The 20,581-nt window shown below is 42.2% G+C and overlaps 1 protein-coding gene across 1 annotated transcript in view; it reads right to left on the bottom strand.

Annotated features, from left to right (window-relative positions):
- The window catches only part of ndst3 (N-deacetylase/N-sulfotransferase (heparan glucosaminyl) 3), a 453,737-nt gene extending 433,389 nt beyond the window's left edge, over nt 1–20,348 (bottom strand). The window contains exon 1 of the mRNA XM_085962751.1: nt 20,126–20,348. The gene's annotated coding sequence lies outside the window, so the exon portion shown is untranslated. The remainder of the gene's footprint in view (nt 1–20,125) is intronic.
- Nucleotides 20,349–20,581: the final 233 nt, after the last annotated feature.

The raw sequence follows: 20,581 nt of genomic DNA, 5'->3' as shown, positions 1-20,581 counted from the left end.
AACAATTGCCACAGTTGTCACAATTATCATGATTCAAAAGACTCCATGTCATAGACAGTACAGGGTAGACTTTTCACTTTGGGTGGCTTTCAGGCGAGCAATGGCTGATCAGATTGCCCGTTTGATGTCACCTGTCTGAGGCCCTAACCATTCTGATGGTGGGGCCTCATTTAAATCTCATTAGTGGGCTGCCCGCATGTTTCCAGTGGTGATGAACGGTCTGTCAAATTGGGGGGCAGGATTTCCGGTGGGGCTGGGCTGGGCTGGGCTGGGAGGGAAGAGAGAGAAGGGAGGGAGGGAGGCAGGGAGGAAGGACCGACCGGCCGTATAAAGCGACCACTGGATGTTCCAAACACTTTACAATCAATGAAGTACTTCTGAAGTGTAGTCACTGTTATAATGTAGAAACTGGAAAGCATTTCACTCTTTTACTAACTTCTTTCAAGGGGTTTATTGTAACTGCTCCCGCAATGTGGCATCAATAGGGCAATGGAGAGGAAAATCGGGCGGTGTGTGAAACGGGTGGCAGACCCGCTGCCACCCCTTTCCTGCCCTATGGGAATGCTTACAATCGACCCCCACATTACACACTGGAGCCACTTTCTTGCACATGACCACCTCACAGCTTGATGCTTTTCCCTCTGAGTATGCCCACTATATGAAATTGCCTCATATGTCTGCACTACCCTTTACAAGAACCACACGCTAATTCACTCCCACTAACTAACTGGCTCACAACAACTGGGAGAGGACCCAATTGGGGGAGGGCCAGCCACCATACAAGTCCTCGGTAGATGAAGGGGTAAGCAAGCATTATCAAGACACATTCTCCTCTGTCAAAACCATACTCTCCCCCAGGATCATCCTTAAACTCCTCTCCCCTGCCCCCTCCACCCTCACCTCTAACAACAAGTTTGGGTAGTTCATGGATTTCTTCATCACTGAGATTGAGACCATCCATTCAGCTGCCTCTGCTGCTTTCCCCTCTTTTCCTTACCCACCAAGCCCAACCTCCCCAGGAGCTCCCCCTGTCCTTGTCACGAACCTCTCTCTTATTCCATTTTCTCTCTTATCTCCCCTCATGCCCTCTCAAATTCATCTTGTCTATTACACCCACCTTCTGCTCCATTGACCCCTTTTCCATTGAACTACTGACCAATCAACTTCTCTTCCTTGTCCCATGTGAGCTGACATTGTAAATGGTTCCTTCTCCTCAAGTACTGCCGCTCCTGCACTCAAAACCATCATCATCATCCCACCCACCTCAAAAAGCTCATCCTGGATTTCTGTGTCCTTGAAATTTACCATCTTATCTCCAACCTACCTTTCCTCTTGAAAGTTGTTGTCAACTCCCACATCCATCGCCATTTTTACTGCAACTCCATGTTTGAATCTCGCCAATCAGGTTTCTGCCCCTGCCACAGTACTGAAACGGCCCTAACCAAAGTCGCAAGTGACATTTTCTGTGACTGCGACCATTCTGCATTATCCTCCACATACATCTGGATCTCTCTGTAGTCTTTGACACTATCAACCACACCATCCTCCTCCAACGCCTTTCTTCCATTGTCAAGCTCAGAGGGACATAGGAACAGGAGTAGGCCCTCAAGCCTGTTCCACCATTCAATTAGATCATGGCTGATCTGTATCTTAACTCTATCTATCCACCTTGGTTCTGTAGCCCTTAATAACCTTGCCTAACAAAAACCTATCAAGCTCAGTTTTTAAATTTTCAATTGACCTATCCTCAACAGGTATTGAGGGAGAGAGTTCCAGTTTTCCATTGCCCTTTGTGTGAAGTGTGAACCCTCATTTGAAACCACTCTTCCCTATCTGATCATTACCAGAACATCTGCAGCAATGGCTTCCCTTCCTGTCCGCAGTTATCTCTGGATACCACCAAGCATCTGTCCTTAGCCCCATTTCTTCCTCATTAACATGCTGCCCCTTGGTGATATTATCCGCAGACATGGGGTCAGCTAATGATGCACAGTTCTATCTCTTCACCACCTCTCTCGACCTCTTTACTGCCTCGTGTTGTCAGACTGCTTGCCTGATATCTAGGTTTGGATGAGGCACAATTTCCACCAGTTACACATTAGGAAGACTGAAATCATTGTCTTTGGCCTGTGCCACAAACTCCATACCCTTGACACCAATTCCATTGCCCTACCTGGCCACTGTCTCAGGCTGATTCAAACTGTTCATCACAAAGACTGTTTGTGCCCACTTTTGAAACATTGCCTGCCTCCATCCCTGCCTCAGCCCATCAGCCCCTGAAGCCTTCATCCAAGCATTTGTCACCTCCAGAGTAAACTATTCCAATGCTCTCCTGGCTGACATTTCATCCTCTACCCTCCATAAACTTCAGTTCCTCCAAAATAAAACTGCCCGTAACCTATCCTGTACCAAGTCTCACTCATCTATCACCCCTGTGCTCACTGACCTACATTGGTTCCCCGTTCCCAACACCTCAAATTTTAAAATTCTCATGTAAGAAGTCACACAACACCAGGTTATAGTCCAACAGCTTTATTTGAAATCACAAGCTTTCGGAGCGCTGCTCCTTCATCAGGTGAAGTGAAGAGATGCATATAGGCACAGCATATATAGTCCGAGAATACTGCCAGATGATTACAGGTAATCTTTCTAACTGCCCTTTATCACACCTCGGCAGAGAGATAATCACAGCAATCAAAGGTGTGAATGGTGTCCAAACAGGTCAGTCAGGAAAACATTACATCAAAGAACAATGAGGTGGGGTCACAAGGGGTCAAATGTTGCAGATGCTGGGGTCTGTATGAAAAACAAAAAACAAACAAAAAACAATAAAACAAAAAAAACAACATTTTTTTTTGCTGGAAATCACAGCAGGTCCAGCCGCATCTGTGCAGAGAGAACAAGCCAACAACGACTCGAGTCTGGATGACTCTACGTCAGGTGGGGTTACATGTAGCGTGACATGAACCCAAGATCCCAGTTGAGGCCGTCCTCATGAGTGCGGAACTTGGCTATCAGTTTCTGCTTGACGATTTTGCGTTGTCGTGTGTCTCGAAGGCCACCTTGGAGAATGTTTACCCGAAGATCGGAGGCTGAATGTCCTTGACTGCTGAAGTGTTCCCCGACTGGGAGGGAACACTCCTGCCTGGCGATTGTTGTGCGGTGTCCGTTCATCCGTTGTCACAGTGTCTGCATGGTCTTGGCGATGTACCATGCTCCGGGGCATCCTTTCCTGCAACGTATGAGGTAGACAACGTTGGCCGAGTCACATGAGTATGTACCATGTACCTGGTGGGTGGTGTCCTCACGTGTGATGATGGTATCTGTGTTGATGATCTGGCATGTCTTGCAGAGGTTGCCGTGGCAGGGTTGTGTGGTGTCGTGGTCGCTGTTCTCCAGTCGGGGAACATTTCAGCAGTCAAGGAATTTCAGCCTCCGATCTTCGGGTAAGCATTCTCCAAGGCGGCCTTTGAGACACACGACAACGCAAAATTGTCGAGCAGAAACTGATAGCCAAGTTCCGCTCTCATGAGGACGGCCTCAACCGGGATCTTGGGTTCATGTCACGCTACATGTAACCCCACCTGACGTAGAGTCATCCAGACTCGAGTTGTCATTGGCTTGTTCTCTCTACACTGATGCGGCCGGACCTGCTGTGATTTCCAGCAAAAAAATTGTTTTTTTTGTTTTATTGTTTTTTGTTTGTTTTTTGTTTTTCATACAGACCCCAGCATCTGCAACATTTGACCTCTTGTGACCCCACCTCATTGTTCTTTGATGTAATGTTTTCCTGACTGACCTGTTTGGACACCATTCACACCTTTGATTGCTGTGATTATCTCTCTGCCAAGGTGTGATAAAGGGCAGTTAGAAAGATTACCTGTAATCATCTGGCAGTATTCTCTGACTATATATGCTGTGCCTATATGCATCTCTTCACTTCACCTGACGAAGCAGCAGCACTCCGAAAGCTTGTGATTTCAAATAAAGCTGTTGGACTATAACCTGGTGTTGTGTGACTTCTTACATTTGTCCACCCCAGTCCAACACCGGCATCTCCACATCATGTTTAAAATTCTCGTCCTTGTGTTTAAATTGATTCATGGCCTAGGCCCTCCCTACTTCTGTAACCTTCTCCAGCCCTACAACCTACCCCCTGACCTACCCTTTGACTTTTGCCTCTTGTGCATCTCCCCTGTTTTCACTGTACCATTTGTGGCCTGCACCTTCCAGAGGTTCCCAGACCCAATGCTGCTACTGTTCCTCCTTCAATCAGCGTAGATAACTTTCATATTGAGCACTGTACAGTCTCTTCTTGAGCTCCTTGAAGGTTTTGAAGCAGAATAAAGCAGCAATACAGCAATTTTCAAGGCAGATACATATGAAGGAATCCCGCTAGGGGAATTGCAAACAGATTCCAATGATCTGAGTACTTGCAGGTGACTGCCCCTTTAAATAGTGCTTCCAAACAGGTCAGCCATGATCTGATTGAATGGCGGAACTGGCTGGAAGGGCTGAATGGCCTACTCCCATTCCTATGCTCTTATGTCACTATGTTCCAAATGCTATTTCATGGCTGGTCTAGCACAAAGCATAACATTTTGCTTTTTCCAATGACAATGGCATCAGGGTCCTACTGATGTCATTGAACCCTGATTTCAATAGTTTAATGAGACTCCTGCCTGCTTCAGTTTATTGACTTAAAAAAGGACATCGCTGCTCTGAAATCCAATGGAGGAAAATACCTCTTATTTTTTAAAGAACCATTTACACCAATTTCTAATCTGATGGCCGATTCAAATTTAGAGCCTTAAAAATTATATGAAAATTAGTATATTAATACTTAATGCATTTGTACAAAATTCCTTTCATGCTATTTTAACTGAAAGTGAAGAAGTTAAAATTTCTAGTAATAAATGTGCTGTGTAATTAAATCATTATTTATTTGGTAGCGCACAACGTGAAACCTGTTGCCAAATAAAATAGCAGTTATAAGGCAAATCGGCCCAATCTATCAAAATGGTTGATTACTATAATCATGACTACTGGAGGCCTCGCATCATTAGGCTACCATTTCCTGTATGGTTCTGTCAGAATTTCTGCCACAAGCTCATCAATTGTGTCCAGGTATATTTGTGGAAATTACACCATTCTATGAGTGATGCCAATGCATGATCATAATAGCATGAGACAAGTGAATAGTTGACCAGATAGCAAAAATAAATGAGTTGTAAAATCTAGGCAAAGTAATGAAATTATTTAATATGACACCTCATTTACCCATCCCTGGAAAATATGGAATCCACAGAAGAATCACAAGAACTTTCTCAGCAGGCTAAGTAACAGAACACCTGTCAGTTGTTCTAATAGCAATATGACAGGTGCAGAATTTAGCTACTTCCCGAAACATTGTTTGAACTGGCAGTTAATGATTATTCTCCATATAGTCAGAGAATATTTATAATTGTTACCTTGGTTCCTTGCTAATAGGGAAGGTAAATTTACATATATATTTTGATGTTTTTGTTGCGTTCATCAAGGCAAGGGATGGCAATGCTTGGGCATCATCACCTCCAAGATTCCCTCCAAGCTATACACCATCCTGACTTGAACGTATCTCACTCTTCCTTCACCATCACTGGAACACCATCACCACAAAGACTGCAGCAGTTCAAAAAGAAGGCCCATCACCATCTTCTCAGGACAACCATAGATGGACAATAAATATGGCCTTGCCAGTGTCTCCCACAACATGAGAACAAGTTAAAAACAAATGGAAGACTTTTCCATTTTGAGTACCCAGCACTTCAAGTATAGCATGTCCACATGCAGAGTAAAGTCCTTCTATTCTGTCTCAATCCCAAACTCAGAAAGACACCCCCCCAACTACAATGTTTTTCTACTTTTCATATAGGGAGTGGGGGGCGGGATTTTCATCTTCACAACCTAGGCGGTAATTGATTTCAACGGATTAAAAATCAGACGGGTTCTACAATGGGCAGGTGATGAAATGAAATTCTCAATTTAGTGCTAATTTGTGTCAAATTAGGAACACTGTTGTGCTGTTCACACACATCACTAGGAAATGGGTAAAACTGACTCTATGGGCTGGATTTTACCAACCTCGGTGGGTCTGTGGCAGGCGATGTCGGTGGCAGGTCCCGGCCTCGCTGCTGGCTCCAACCCATTGCCTGAAATAATTTTCCCCTGATTGGGCTTGTTAAGTCCACCCAGCACATATGCCAGCCAAAGGGAAGGAAATCTGCCGTCCTTACCTGGTCTGGCCTACATGTGACTCCAGACCCACAGCAATGTGGTTGACTCTTAATGCCCTCTGAAATGGCCTAGCAAGCCACTCAGTTGTAAACAACTGCTACACCATATGGACTGCAGCGGTTCAAGAAGGCGGCTCACCACCATCTTCTCAAGGGCAATTAGGGATGGGCACTAAATGCAGGCCTAGCCAGCCAGCGACGCCCACATCCCATCAATGAATAAAAAATAAAAAAATAAAAATTGAAGAAGCGAGTCCGATGACGTCATTTGATGACGCGTCATCAGCCGGCTTCCTTAAAGGGACCATGCGCAAATTTAGTTTGACAGTGTTCTACAGCATTGAGGTGCTGCAAGCACTGACAATCACTGCACAGAGGTGCAGGGCTGCACCCAGGCTCTCCCATGACTCCCTCCATATGCTTACAGAGGGAGTCACAGCATGCAGGGAGATTCTTTTCCCTTCCAATGGGCGGAAGAGACCTCCCCAAGAGACCAATGCAGCCTGGTTGCACATTGCACAGGAGGACACAAGCAGGAGGTTATCAGGAGGACCTGGCTGCAGTGGCACAGACCTTTCAATGATCTCAGTAGATCACAAAACGTTACTGCAAAGCCACACTCAACCTCATCCTGCTGTGCCACTCATCACGTCCCCATCACTCTGCCTTCCCTACCCTACTCCTGCACATCCTTCCTCCACCAACTTATCTTGCACCTCCACCCATCCCTCTCTATCTACATTATCACTTCCTCATCTCACTAGCCACCCCTCACACTCACCCTCATCCTAGTCCAATCATACCAACTAACAACACACAAGATTGGGCACTTATGCGTTTTAGCCAATGTTCATGTGAAGTTTCTGTTAATGTGCTGTCAAACATTGAAACCTTTATTTTGAACACTTTGCGTTCTTGGACAGATCTGTGTGCACTTTTGGAAGTGGCTTAGTGAGTTGCAGTGAATGATGAGACCTAACGGGACCCCCCTCAATGGTGATGAGTGTGAAAGGAATGGGTTGGGTATTGTAGGGATGCTTTATGGTGTTGGTGTGGGGTGGTGCCAACCTGACACATCATGTGACAGCCAGGGTGTAAAGTGTCAAGTGAAGTAAATCTGGCCATGGTGAGGCCATCCCTGGCCTCCTGAGCAGCAATGTGGTCAGGTGCTGATGCCCTCTGTCCTGTGCAGTTGATTGAGGAGAAGGTTGGTGGTGTTGTTGGTGCTGCTGGTGTTGGGGCTTATCTTGGTCCGATTCTGAGGACCAAGGTGAGATAGTTTCAAGGGTACCGATGCTGATGTAATAGATGGCAGGTGAAATTGAGAAGACAGAAGCGATCTGTCAATGGTGAGAGAGGTTGTTTCAATGAGGTGAGACTGGATAGAGAGTTTACTCCAAACACTTGCAACCTGCACAAAGCTCAATCTGTCTTCGAAATGCAGTAAGCAACAACTCCTGAGCTTGGAAAGTGAACAGCTGTGAGATGGGAGCTTTTAATGCACACTTGCAGCTGTCAAGTAATGAGATGCTTCCATGGCCATTCAACTCCCACCCTGCTTACCCGGCGTGATCTCCGAGCAGCATAGACCCCGTGGGGGACCTGGTAAACTCTGAAGGTGAGTTTAAAATAGTTCTTAATGGTATTTTAACAAGGTCATAATGACTTGACCTGCCTCCCCCACCGCTGCGTGTCAAGTGTGCTCAGCATTGACAGACCCGACATTCGGGAAAGGCGCATGGCAGTGGGTTGACAGCGGGGTAAAAAAAAAAAATTCCCACCCGACCCACCACCGATCACGCCCGCTGACCCCCTAAAAAATTCTCCCCTATTTGTTTCCTACAGAATCTTAGAAGTATTAGAGAGACAAGACTTTCATCCCATTAATCTTAGCTGGATTCAAACCTGGATCCCACAGACAAAGGTTTTACTAATGCACTGTGACAGACAGTCCCAGTAAAAGGACAATTTAAGCAATTACACAAATATATTAGTCAAAAAAGTTATGCATTTTAACATTAATTAAACTTTCACTTACTTTATATAACATATTGTTGCTAAAGAATTGAGTGAAGGCATGTGAATTTATTAATAAGTTATCTGTTAAAAAAGAGATAAATTATAGATAAAATATTCATTAACTCAGGGAAAGATAATTAATTTAAATTACATAAAAATACAGTTTAGATTTTGAGATCAAGAAATAAATGTAACAGCGATATTCTAAAGAGTTTACATTTATGTAGCATAAAATCATGTCATCAGGCCATCCCAAAGGACTTTACTGCCCATGGATTGCTTTTCAAGTGTAGCAACTGTTAAACTGTTATATAGGCAATCACAGCAACTAATTTATACACAGCACAGTAAATGAGATGAATGACCAGTTATTCTGTATTTTGGTGGTGTTGATTGAGGGAGGAATGTTGGTCAGGACACCAAATTAACTCCTGCTCTTTTTCAAATAGTGCTATGGGATCTTTACTATTCACCTGAACAACTTGAACACATAGACAATTTAATGCCTCATCTGAAATGTAGCACCTCTGACAATACATCACTCCCTCAGAGCTGTGTAAACCCTTAATTTTAAATTTTGGTATATATTAAAATGCTTTGCCAGGCCAAAAGGTTTTCTCGAAGTGAAATAAAGTTGGTGAATGAACAGATGGTCTTTCACTGATAAGTGGACATGGAATGTGCCTTGATGTGCTTTACTAAAAGGCAGCAAACATGGTTGTGACTGCAGGGGGTAGTCATAGACAACAGAGATAAACAAACCCCCTTAGAATTGTAGACTTCGTGTCTACAACAAAACAGGCCACAAGGTTGTAGAATTACTTTTGGTGGCTAAAGGGGGAGGAGTCAAACTTTTTAAGTTCTGAAATACAGGAGGCGATGTAACACGTGAAATGTGACCAAGTGGTTTACTGCCACTTTTGCAAACTTTTATGAGTGAATGAACAATTCTGAGCTTTGATAAAGGCAACTAATGGGTAACCACACAGGATGTGTGAGTGTGAAAGTTTGACAGCTTAAGCAACTTAGGTCGAACATTAAAGGAACATCTCACAATCTCTGAATGATTGATTTACTGAAAAAGGCAAGGAAAACTGTATAAAAACCAGGGACTAAAAATATCGGCACTGCAGTCAGAAGGACAGACCTGACTGATTGTCTCAACTCAAAGAGCTGCAGTCGAAAGGCAAAGAGCTGCAGTCGAAAGGGCGTGGCCTTCACTCAACGCTGGACTGATCATCTGTGGATGGTTGTATGTATGATTTCTTGTAATATTAGTGGCGGACTGCTCGAATAGTGGTTGGTGTTTTGAATCTGTCTTAGGAACAATAAAAGGTTAAAGACAGAACCCGTGTATCTGGTGTAATTTCTCATAAGTCTCAAGTCCAAACTCTACAACCTGTTGGAAGGGGCGAGGGGTAATTCTGCACTTCCTACAGCTGCATTGGTCAGACTGGATTATGTGCTCAAATCTTGACTGTGAAACTGGCAGTTCTAGACTAGCTGTCTGCATCAGCTATAAATAAATACCCTCATATCCAGTCCTGTTCCATCACAATTTCTACCTTGTACAAATTTATCATTGGGGTAGATTTGTGTCTTCAATGCCGGGGTAGAGTGGATCTGGCAGAGTGGATTGCCTGCACTTTATAGAACCTGACTGATTTTCATTCCATTGAAATCTATGACTTCAAAATTAGACAAGTTCTATAAAGGGTGAGCGATCTGTTCTGCCAGATTACTGCCCAGGCGGTGAAGATGCAAATCTACTCCATTATCTCTTTATTTTTGTAATCTTGTACTCCATGCTCCTATTTATAAAACCCCAAATTCTATTGACCTGTTTATGGCTGTTGCTTCCCTCCCCTGTGTTGCTGCCACCTTACCCATACCAATTCAACTTGTATCAAAAATGGACTGTAACTGCTACAGGATAGTGCACAGTCCAGATGCACAGCAAGAGGGCACTCTCAAGCGGCCTCTTCAAGTACTGCATTTCCAATGTATATAATGAGACTGGAAGCTGCAGAGGTTTATTAACAGTTGAAAAACAAAGCCAGGCAAATTTCAAAGAATTGCAATGTTGCAAATATGTTGAACACTTTTAATTTTATCTCAAATAATACTTGAGAGAAATTGGCAGCAACAATCTATTTTCAGTCTGAAATTAGTAATAGTTTCCAGGTCTTAAGACAAAAATTGTGTGTTGTCATTTTTTGTCTTTTCTCTGGAGATGTGAACTTTCCATTCTGTTGCATCTCCTTTCTGATGAGCTAGTTTCAGATTTTTTTCTATCTCAAATCAAACTGTGAACAAATGGCTTGATTGTTTTGTCATTATTTTATTAGAAACAGTTGGATGGTAAGACATAAGCCAGCAATTAAATTAGAAGGGACTGTTGGAGCTTTTTAATTACAGAAGAATGAAAGTGTGCAGACATATCTAGTGGACTCCCGAAAATTATTTAATGAAAAGTAGGATCATAATAATTATTGGGAATGTAAAAAGACCATTAATTTCAATAAGGCTGTCTCTTTTTATATATTCAGTACATCAGCACACTGTCCTTGCACATCTGGATCCTGGGCTTGCATCCAGACTAGTGAGCTGTAAGTCTCTTTTGTCTGCCAATTGTAAGGGTCCAATGTAAAATTAATGGTTCCACAACACAAAACTGCCTATACTCAGCACACAATGAAAGGACACAAGGATGGCAGGTGTGAGAAAAGGAAAAATTTATAGTGATGCAGTAGGAGGTGCTCTTTAGAGATTGGAGTTAAAGCTGGGACTTTAAGCTTTGGCCGAATCCCGCCATAAATTCACCAGAGTGTCTCAATAGCCCACCACTGACCCCGTCCAATTTTCCAGGGTCAAGATACTTCATGTATTTTAGGTGGGCTTCGAGTGGAATTTCTGCTTCAAATTTGCCAGCAATCGATTGCATAGACTAAGGCAGCAAATTAAGTTTCAAAAGGCCCCTGCCCAAGCCCTAGCAACCCTGGATCGCAGGAGCATACTGGTATTCTTATCGTTCAGCAAATCAGTGGAAATGCATTAGATGATGTAATTATGTCATTTGCATGTCCTTTGAATACTCCCACTCATGCATGGTCCGGCATCTTCTATGATCCCGCCACTTCGAGTGCAAAAATATAGAAGTGGCAGGATTGAGCGGGGACCAGACGGGGGGACCCCTTAAGAATTTCCTGTCCACATCCATGTTTTACCAGAGAGCAGGTGTAACTCCAACAGAAAATCCTCCCTAAAATTTGCATTTGAAGTAGAATAAAATCTGTTTTACTCTGCATCCAGCCAAAGCCACATTTAATCACAACATTCTGTCTGGTTCTGGTTCTTCTCTATGTTTTAATGGTGATTTTGTTGCTAATTTCTCTTTGCCCCGTGAACTGTGATGCAATCCTATCCTCCTGAAAGAGAATAGTGGGGGCAAATTTTTGTCTTGACAGCATAGACACTAATCTGGCAGAGCTGATCGCCCACCCATTATAGATCCCGCTAGTGATTTCAATGGAATGAAAATCAGGTGGGTTCTATAAAGGGTGCGTGATCCGCAGATTGTAGTCAAAGTGGAAATTTACCACACTACATTATTTAGAGCAAAAACTAGAACAAACATTCAAAATTATCTCATAGAAACATAGAAACATAGAAGATAGGAGCAGGAGTAGGCCATTCGGCCCCTCGAGCCTGCTCCGCCATTCAATGAGATCATGGCTGATCATCCAAATTCAGTACTCTGTCCCTGCAGTCTCCCCATATCCCTTGATCCCTTTAGCCTTAGGAAATATATCCAACACCTTCTTGAATATATTTAATGAATTGGCCTCCACTGCCTTCTGTGGTAGAGAATTCCACAGGTTCACCACTCTCTGGGTGAAGAAATTCCACCTCATCTCTGTCCAAAATGGCTTACCCCTTATCCTTAGACTGTGACCCCTGGTTCTAGAATCCCCAGCCATCAGGAACATCCTTCCTGCATCCAGTCTGTCCAGTCCTGTTAGAATTTTATAAGTTTCAATGAGATCCCCTCTCATTCTTTTAAACTCCAGTGAGTATTAGCCCAATTGACCCAATCTCTCCTCATAGGTCATTCCTGCCATCCCAGGTATCAGTCTGGTGAATCTTCGCTGCACTCCCTCCATGGCAAGAACAACCTTCCTCAGATAAGGCGACCAAAACTGCACACAGTACTCAAGGTGTGGTCTCACCAAGGCCATGTACAACTGCAGCAAGATATCCTTGTTCTTGTACTTGAACCCTCTCGCTACGAAGGCCAACATACCATTTGCCTTCTTAACCGCCTGCTGTACCTGCATGCTTACCTTCAGTGACTGGTGCACAGGGACACCCAGGTCTCGTTGCACTTCCCCTTCTCCCAATCGATTGCCATTCAGATAATAATCTGCCTTCCTGTTTTTGCCACCAAAGTGGATAAGCTCGCATTTATCCACATTATACTGCATCTACCATGCTTCTGCCCAATCACCCAACCTGTCCAAATCATACTGGAGTTTCTGAGCATCCTCCTCACAGCACACATGCCCACCCAGCTTTGTGTCATCTGCAAACTTGGAGATATTACATCTAGTTCCCTCGTCTAGATCATTTATATATATTGTGAATAGCTGGGGTCCTCGGACCGATCCCTGTGGTACCCCACTAGTCACTGCCTGCAATTTATTTGGAAAAAGTGTCGTTTATTCCAACTCTTTGCTTCCTGTCTGCCAACCAGTTCTTTATCCAAGTCAGTACCTTGCCCCCAATCCCATGTGCCTTAACTTTACATGCTAATCTCTTATGCGGGACCTTATCGGAAGCCTTCTGAAAGTCCAAATACACCACATCCACTGGTTCTCCCTTATCTATTCTACCAGTTACGTCCTCAAAAAATTCCAGTAGATTAGTCAAGCACGATTTACCTTTTGTAAATCCATGTTGACTTTGTCCAATCCTGTCACTGTTTTTCAAGTGCTCTGCTATTACATTTTTAGAATGGATTCTAGCATTTTCCCCACTACCGATGTCAGGCTTACCGGTCTATAATTCCCCATTTTCTCTCTACCACCTTTTTTGAATAGTGGGGTAACATTAGCTACCCTCCAATCCATGGGAACTGTTCCAGAGTCTATCGAATTTTGGAAGATGACCAGCAATGCATCTACTATTTCTAGGGCCACTTCCTTAAATGCCCTTGGATGTAGATTATTAGACCCTATGGATTTATCGGCCTTCAATCCCGTCAATTTCCCTAACATCATTTCCCTACAAATACTGATTTCTTTCAGTTCCTCCCTCTCATTAGACCCTATGTTCCCTGTCATCTCTGGGAGGTTGTTTGTGTCCCCCTTTGTGAAGACAGAACCAAAATATGTATTTAATTGGTCTGCCATTTCTTTGTTCCCCATTATAAATTCCCCTGATTCTGGCTGCAAGGGACCTACGCTTGACTTCACTAATATTTTTCTCTTCACATATCTATAAAAGCTTTTACAGTCAGTTTTTATGTTACCTGGAGGCTTACTCTAACACTCAATTTCCCCCCTCTTAATTAATCCCTTTGTCCTCCTTTGCTGAATCCTAAACTGCTCCCAATCCTCAGGTTTACTGCTTTTTCTGGCCAATTTATATGTCTTCTCCTTGGATCTTATGCTATCCCTAATTTTCCTTGTTAGCCACGGTTGAGTCACCTTTTTTGATTAATTTTTATGCCAAACAGGGATGAACAAATTCTGTAGTTCATCCATGCAATCTTTGAATGTTTGCCATTGCCTATCCACCATCAACCCTTTGAGTTACATTCCCCAATCAATCCTACCCAACTCGCGCCTCATACCATTGTAGTTTCCTTTATTTAAATTCAGGACCCTAGTCTCTGAGTCAACTACTTCACTCTCCATCTTAATGAAAAATTCCATGATATTATGATCGCTCCTCCCCAAGGGGCCTCACACAACAAGATTGCTAATTAATCCTTTCTCATTACATAATACCCAGTCTAAGATGGCCTGATCTCTAGTTGGTTCCTCGACATATTGGTCCAGGAAACCATCCTGCATACACTCCAGGAATTCATCCTCCATAGTATTGTTACTAATTTGGTTAGCCCAATCTATATGTAGATCAAAGTCACCCATGATAACTGCTGTGCCCTTATTGCACACGTCTCTAATTTCCCGTTTGATGCCATCCCCAACCTCCGCATTACTGTTTGGAGGTCTGTATACCACTCCCACTAACGTTGTCTGCCCCTTGGTATTTCTCAATTCTACCCATACAGATTCCACATCATCAGAGCTAATATCATTCCTTTCAATTGTGTTAATCCCCTCTTTAACCAGCAATGCTACCCCACCTCCTTTTCCTTTTTGCCTATCTTTCCTGAATATTGAATACCCTGGATGTTGAGTTCCCAGCCTTGGTCACCCTGGAGCCATGTTTCCGTAATCCCAATCATATCATATCCGTTTACCTCTATTTGCGCAGCTAATTCATCCACCTTATTACAAATGCTCCTCGCATCAAGACACAAGGCCTTCAGGCTTGTTTTTTTTAACACTCTTACACCTTTTAGAATTATTATTTACTGTGGCCATGTTTGATTTAAACCCTTGATTTCTCTGACTGCCACATTTGTTTTTCTCCTTCCTTTCTTTTGCTTCTATCCTTGTTTCCCTTTCCTCTGTCTCCCTGCTCAGGTTCCCAACCCCCTGCCAGTTTAGTTTAAACCCTCCCCCACATCACTAGCAAACACTCCCCCTAGGACATCGGTCCAGGTCCTGCCCAGGTGCAAACTGTACTGGTCCCACCTCCCCCAAAACCGGTTCCAATGTCCCAGGAATTTGAATCCCTCCCACTTGCACCATTTCTCTAGCCACGTATTCATCTGAAATATCCTTCTATTTCTACTCTGACTAGCACGTGGCACTGGTAGCAATCCTGAGATTACTACCTTTGAGGTCCTATTTTTTAATTTACCTCCTAACTCCCTATATTCAGCTTTTAGGACCTCATCCCGTTTTTTTCCTATATCGTTGGTACCTATATGCACCACGACAACTGGCTGTTCACCCTCCCCTTCCAAAATGATCTGCAGCCGTTCTGAGACATCCTTGACCCTTGCACCAGGGAGGCAACATACCATCCTGGAGTCTTGTTTACGGCTGCAGAAACACCTATCTATTACCCTTACAATAGAATCCCCTATTACTATAGCTCTCCCACTCTTTTTCCTCCTAAACCTAAACCAGCTGGCAGGGCCTTGGAAAAAATAAACTTCTTAAATTAATGTTCACTGCAAAGGTCAAGGTTCAAGTCCCAGTCCAAAACCTAAGTATTTTATCTAGGCAGGCATTTCAATACAGTACTGAGGGAGTTTTACATTGTTGTGGGTGAGATGTCTTTCAGATGAGATGCTGAGCCAAGGCGCTGCCTGCTGGTTTAGGTTGACACAAAGATCCCACGGTAATATTCAGAAGACCATGGCACTCTCTAAGTGTCTGGGTCAGCGGGGGTACAGTTCAATTTCGGCAGCAGCATAAAATGAGCGGTAACGGATCGCCCACTGGTTATACACCCCGCCTGATTTTTCTTTACATTGACTTCAGCATTCCTCTCTCAACCAACACAGCCAAAAGAATACAGATTATCTGTATTCATCTCATTTGCTGTTTGTGGGACCTTGCTGTATACAATTGGCTGCCTCATTTGCCTCTATAGCCACAGTCACTGCATTTCCATAGTAATTAATTGGTGTGATGCACTTTGAGATGACCTGTGGACAATAGGCACTAAATAATTGCAAGTTCTTTCTTCCTTTCCCTAATTAGCCATCTAGGGTTGATAGTCACCTGTGTATTCTATCTTCAGCCTCTCCAACTTAATCTTGAAGTTCTTCGTCTTTTGTTTAATATTATCCATTCTAGCATTATTGCTCAATTTATTGTCCCTATTTCAATCCTTGCAGCTTTAGAATCAGCTTTCCTGAAAGTTGAGGCATTATTGTTATCATCTCTTGCTCCTCCTGCCTGTGTCACAATATCAAATGTAATAACATTATGATTAGTGGTGTTCAAGTGCTCCCGAAGGCCTACATTTACCATTATTTCAGGCTCACTACAAACTACAAGATCCCTTTTTCAGTATGCTGTATCACTGCAGTCCGATACAAGCTCGCAGTTTACCTCCTCCTTTTTGAAAGATCCTCATCATAATTCCACTTTCATTTTAAGATAATTGCTACCCTTCCTTTCCCTCTATTGTTTAAATAATTCCACATCTCCTTTTGCCCTAGTGATCTAAAGCAATTTCCAATTATTAGTTTAATTTCTGAGCTGGCAGATGCTTCCACTCAGTTTTCCCTAACCCAAAGTTAAATCAACTATTTTGATCATATCCAGCCTCCCTTAATTAGTATGGTTATCCCTCCTCACACATTACTGTTTTTATCCATATTGAGCATGTCAAACCGTCAGCAGCTTTTAGTTTCAGCCATGTTGTTAAGATAATTCTATTCACTTTCTGTTCCATATGTAACTCTCAAACTCTAATTTCTTATCATTCGAATATACATATTACTATAAAGAGTGATTACTCATGAGTGAGAAGTTTCAAGGAAGCATTGCCAACTTGACGAGGTGTACTGTGCTATGGTAAATATTATGTCATATTGCACTCTAGTACAGGGCTCTGCCTTATCTGCTGACTAATTCATCTCCAAAAATCAGAAAGCATAATACTGCAGATGCAGGAAATCTGAAACAGAGCAGAAAACACTGGAGATAGTCAGCAGATCAGGCAACATCCATCGAGAAAACATGAGTCAGTTGATGCTTCAGATGGTTTATATCTGAAACGTCAACTGACTTGTGTTTTCTAAAGATAAATCTTATGATGAATGCTTTTATATTTTTGCTAAAACTTTACAATGCTCTGGACACCTGAAATATTGTGTGCAGTTTTGGTTACCAATACTGAAGTGAGACGTTCAAGCAATTCAGAGAGGACCCATGAGGGCAAACATTAGTGGCATAGACCTGAGTTTTAAGGAAAGACTCGAGAAACTTGGGCTGTTCATCCTTGAAAGGAAGTAACTGAGAAGGGCCTTCAAAGAGGTAAAAAAGATAGAAAACCGTGTAGAAAAGTTAAATCCAAAACATTATTTTAAGACAAAAGAACACAGTTCAAGCTGGTGACAAGCAAACTTAGAACTGATGTCAGGAAGCCCTTCTTCACACAAAGCACAATTCACAAGTGGAATGGATTTCTAGGAAGGGTGGTGGAAGCAAAATCTGAAAATAATTTAAGAGACAATTTGATGTTGTAATTGGAGGGGGAAATATAGACTTTTTTAGATGGATGAGGTGAGATGGGTTGAATGGCCTTCCACATCCATATCAATTTTGTGATCTTTAAACTTCAATAAGCTCACTGCATATATGGCTGTTGGCTAAATACAAACCTACCTGGGATAGAATACAATCACAAAAAAATAATATGTAGAGCATGAGTACTTGGGTTTCTGACTTGTTTAATTTCTGGCCCAAATTTTAATTGGGGAGGATAGCAGGCAAGTCTTCTGCAACATCTTGGGGACATGTCGTAGAACTGCACAGAACATGGAAAGAACACTTTGATTTTTTTGCAATAGCAAAGTGCAGCCATTACTTTGCCATATACAATTGATGAGGTATATAATACATTTGCATAAGCTGAGGGAGAGCATAAATGGAAGGGACAAGTTTGAGGGATATTTTACACCTCAGAAAAATGTTGCATATTAAGACGTGTTTAACACCAGGTTCCAAACTTAAGGAGAAAGCCTTGATTAAGACGTAATAGATGCACAGAAATGGCCAAATCTTGCGAGTACAAATCCCTCATATAGAGCCTCATTAAAGACAGAATTGTAGTTGATATAATAGATGGTCAAGTCAGAGTCAGACTACTAAGAGAAAAGATCTACAGAATGCAATTGATAATTGTCGAGCAACACAAATCATTTAAATGCACTGATAAATACTACTAGTGCTATAAGTACTGTGAGTGGAGCAAAGATATTATTTCATACAATGAAAAAAAGTCGACTCAGTTCGTCAGCAAAAGATAATGGATTGTAATCACTGTAGTGAATCAGGAGAAGAAAGAAATGCCCAGTACTGGGCCAAATACAGGTGTAAGAAGAAACAAAGCAAAACCATTCTGGTCAGACAAGCAAAGAACTTTTAAAAAAAGTTCACGGAGTTGAAAAAGCAGTCTCAGAATAGAATTAAATTTTTGTGAGTATGGTCCAGGCAGAATATGATGCTGAATGTCCAACTGACCTCAAGATAAATGACAGAACTGTTTGTTTCAAATTAGATACAGGATGTAATGTCACGCCATAGACAGTTTATAAGAAGCTAAGTACAGAATTGAGATAGTCTAATGCAAAGTTGGTGATGCAGCCTGGCCATAACATCCAGCCAATAGGAAACAGCAACATGATGGATGAATATAAAGACAAATACCAAAGTCTAGAATTTTGAATACTGGGATGAGTACAGTCAGTCCTTAGATTTTGAGCATGTCAGCAGTTTGGATTGATCAAAATAATTGATGCAGTCACTAACAATAAATGCCTAAAAGTGACAAAGAAGTATACTAATGTACTTAAAGGTACCAAGGTATCTGGCAGTTGTATGTCATGATGAAATTTGTAAAAAGCTAGACATAACGGAGAAACTTGATGCAATAAAGAAAGTCAAAAAGTCAAGACCTTGGGTAAGCAGTGCAGTGACAATAGTAATGCAAAAGAGGGAATGCGTGAGAATATGCCTCGACCTTGAAGATTTAATTCAAGCCATGGAAAGGGAACATCACGTGATGTGCACCCTGGAGGAAGTAATACCATTGTTGTCAAATGCCAAAATATTTTGTACTCTTGAAGCAAATTGTTGCTACTGGCAAGTACAATTGGATAAAAACTCTTCAAAAATTTTGCAACTTTAATAGTCTTCTTGGCAGATATATATACACCAGAATGCCTTTTGAGATCACTTCAGCTCCAGAAATTTTCCAAAACAATGGCTCAGATTTTGCGGTCAGCCGCGAAGGAATGGTGCTCACCACTGACCTTGAAAAAAAGCTGCCCACAATGGCCCATATTTTCCAATCGGAGGCTTCCTGCATGCAGATGCCTCCGATCTGGAAAAAATCTATGCCCTTACCTGACGGCTCCTGAGGTCCAGCCATTTCCGCTCCTGGGCCTCTGCTCTATGAAATGCGCAGGGCCCAGGTATCCCAGGGGCACATGTGATTCGCATGTAACAGACTGTAACAGTGCACCTGTAGAGGAGCAGGGTATCACTGACAGCAACATTCGGATTTCCGCGTTTGTGAATGTGCAGACACTGAAGTTGATGTCAGTTTTACACAGTAATAATGGCGACGCTGACAGATTCGCCATTATTACTACAGTACCACAAAATCCAGGCCATAGTGCTGTGAAGGAATAGCCATGATTCAGAGAAATGCCATGAACAGCTTTCTAATATTATTAATAAAAGACATATTGGGTTTAAAAGCCACAAGTCTCAGCACACAAGCTGTAAACAGAGAACAGGCTTCTGAGAAAAGGTCAGTTGATAACAAAGTTGCAAACAAGCTTTGAAATGGGAATTAGTTAAATATTCTAAAACAATGAAAGATTGAAGCAAACCATTGGTGGTTCCAAAAGGTCTATGGTTTGCAATGAACACAATGAGAGACACAGTTTAAAGTGTGAAAAACTAACACGATAAAACAGAAATACAAACATTAAAAGAGGCATGTACCTTTGAAACATGACATCAAGAAAAGAAACATCTGCTGGTCAAATAGTTTTATGTTAAACTTGGATGACAGGAAACACGATTAAATATGCAACCAATTAAGATAGCTAGAAAACAAGTAAACACACAGTTAAAGTGGTTTTGATTTACATATAGTAAAAACCATACCAACAAGACTTTGAAGATATAACTTCAATAGATGACACCAAGCAATTGCATTGTGTTTGTATTAAACTTGAAGCAGAACAGAGTCAAAATGTCTGCTAAAAAGCAGTTAAGCCAATATTAAGAAATGAATGAAGAATCTTCGGTAAGAATGACATCAAACAAAAACCATAGCTGTCATTGTTTTTATGATGGTTTTTGGAACACCTAAAAGTAGAGAAATAATTATGCATGCAATAGTTGAATTGATAGTAACAGAGAAAGCATTCAAAGGAAGCATTCAATCAGAGATAT

This window comes from Somniosus microcephalus, chromosome 2 (assembly GCF_052327205.1).
Source record: "Somniosus microcephalus isolate GS21.2 chromosome 2, FLI_Smic_1.0, whole genome shotgun sequence".
Lineage (NCBI taxonomy): Eukaryota > Metazoa > Chordata > Chondrichthyes > Squaliformes > Somniosidae > Somniosus > Somniosus microcephalus.
This window is presented reverse-complemented; position numbering and strand designations above follow the sequence as displayed.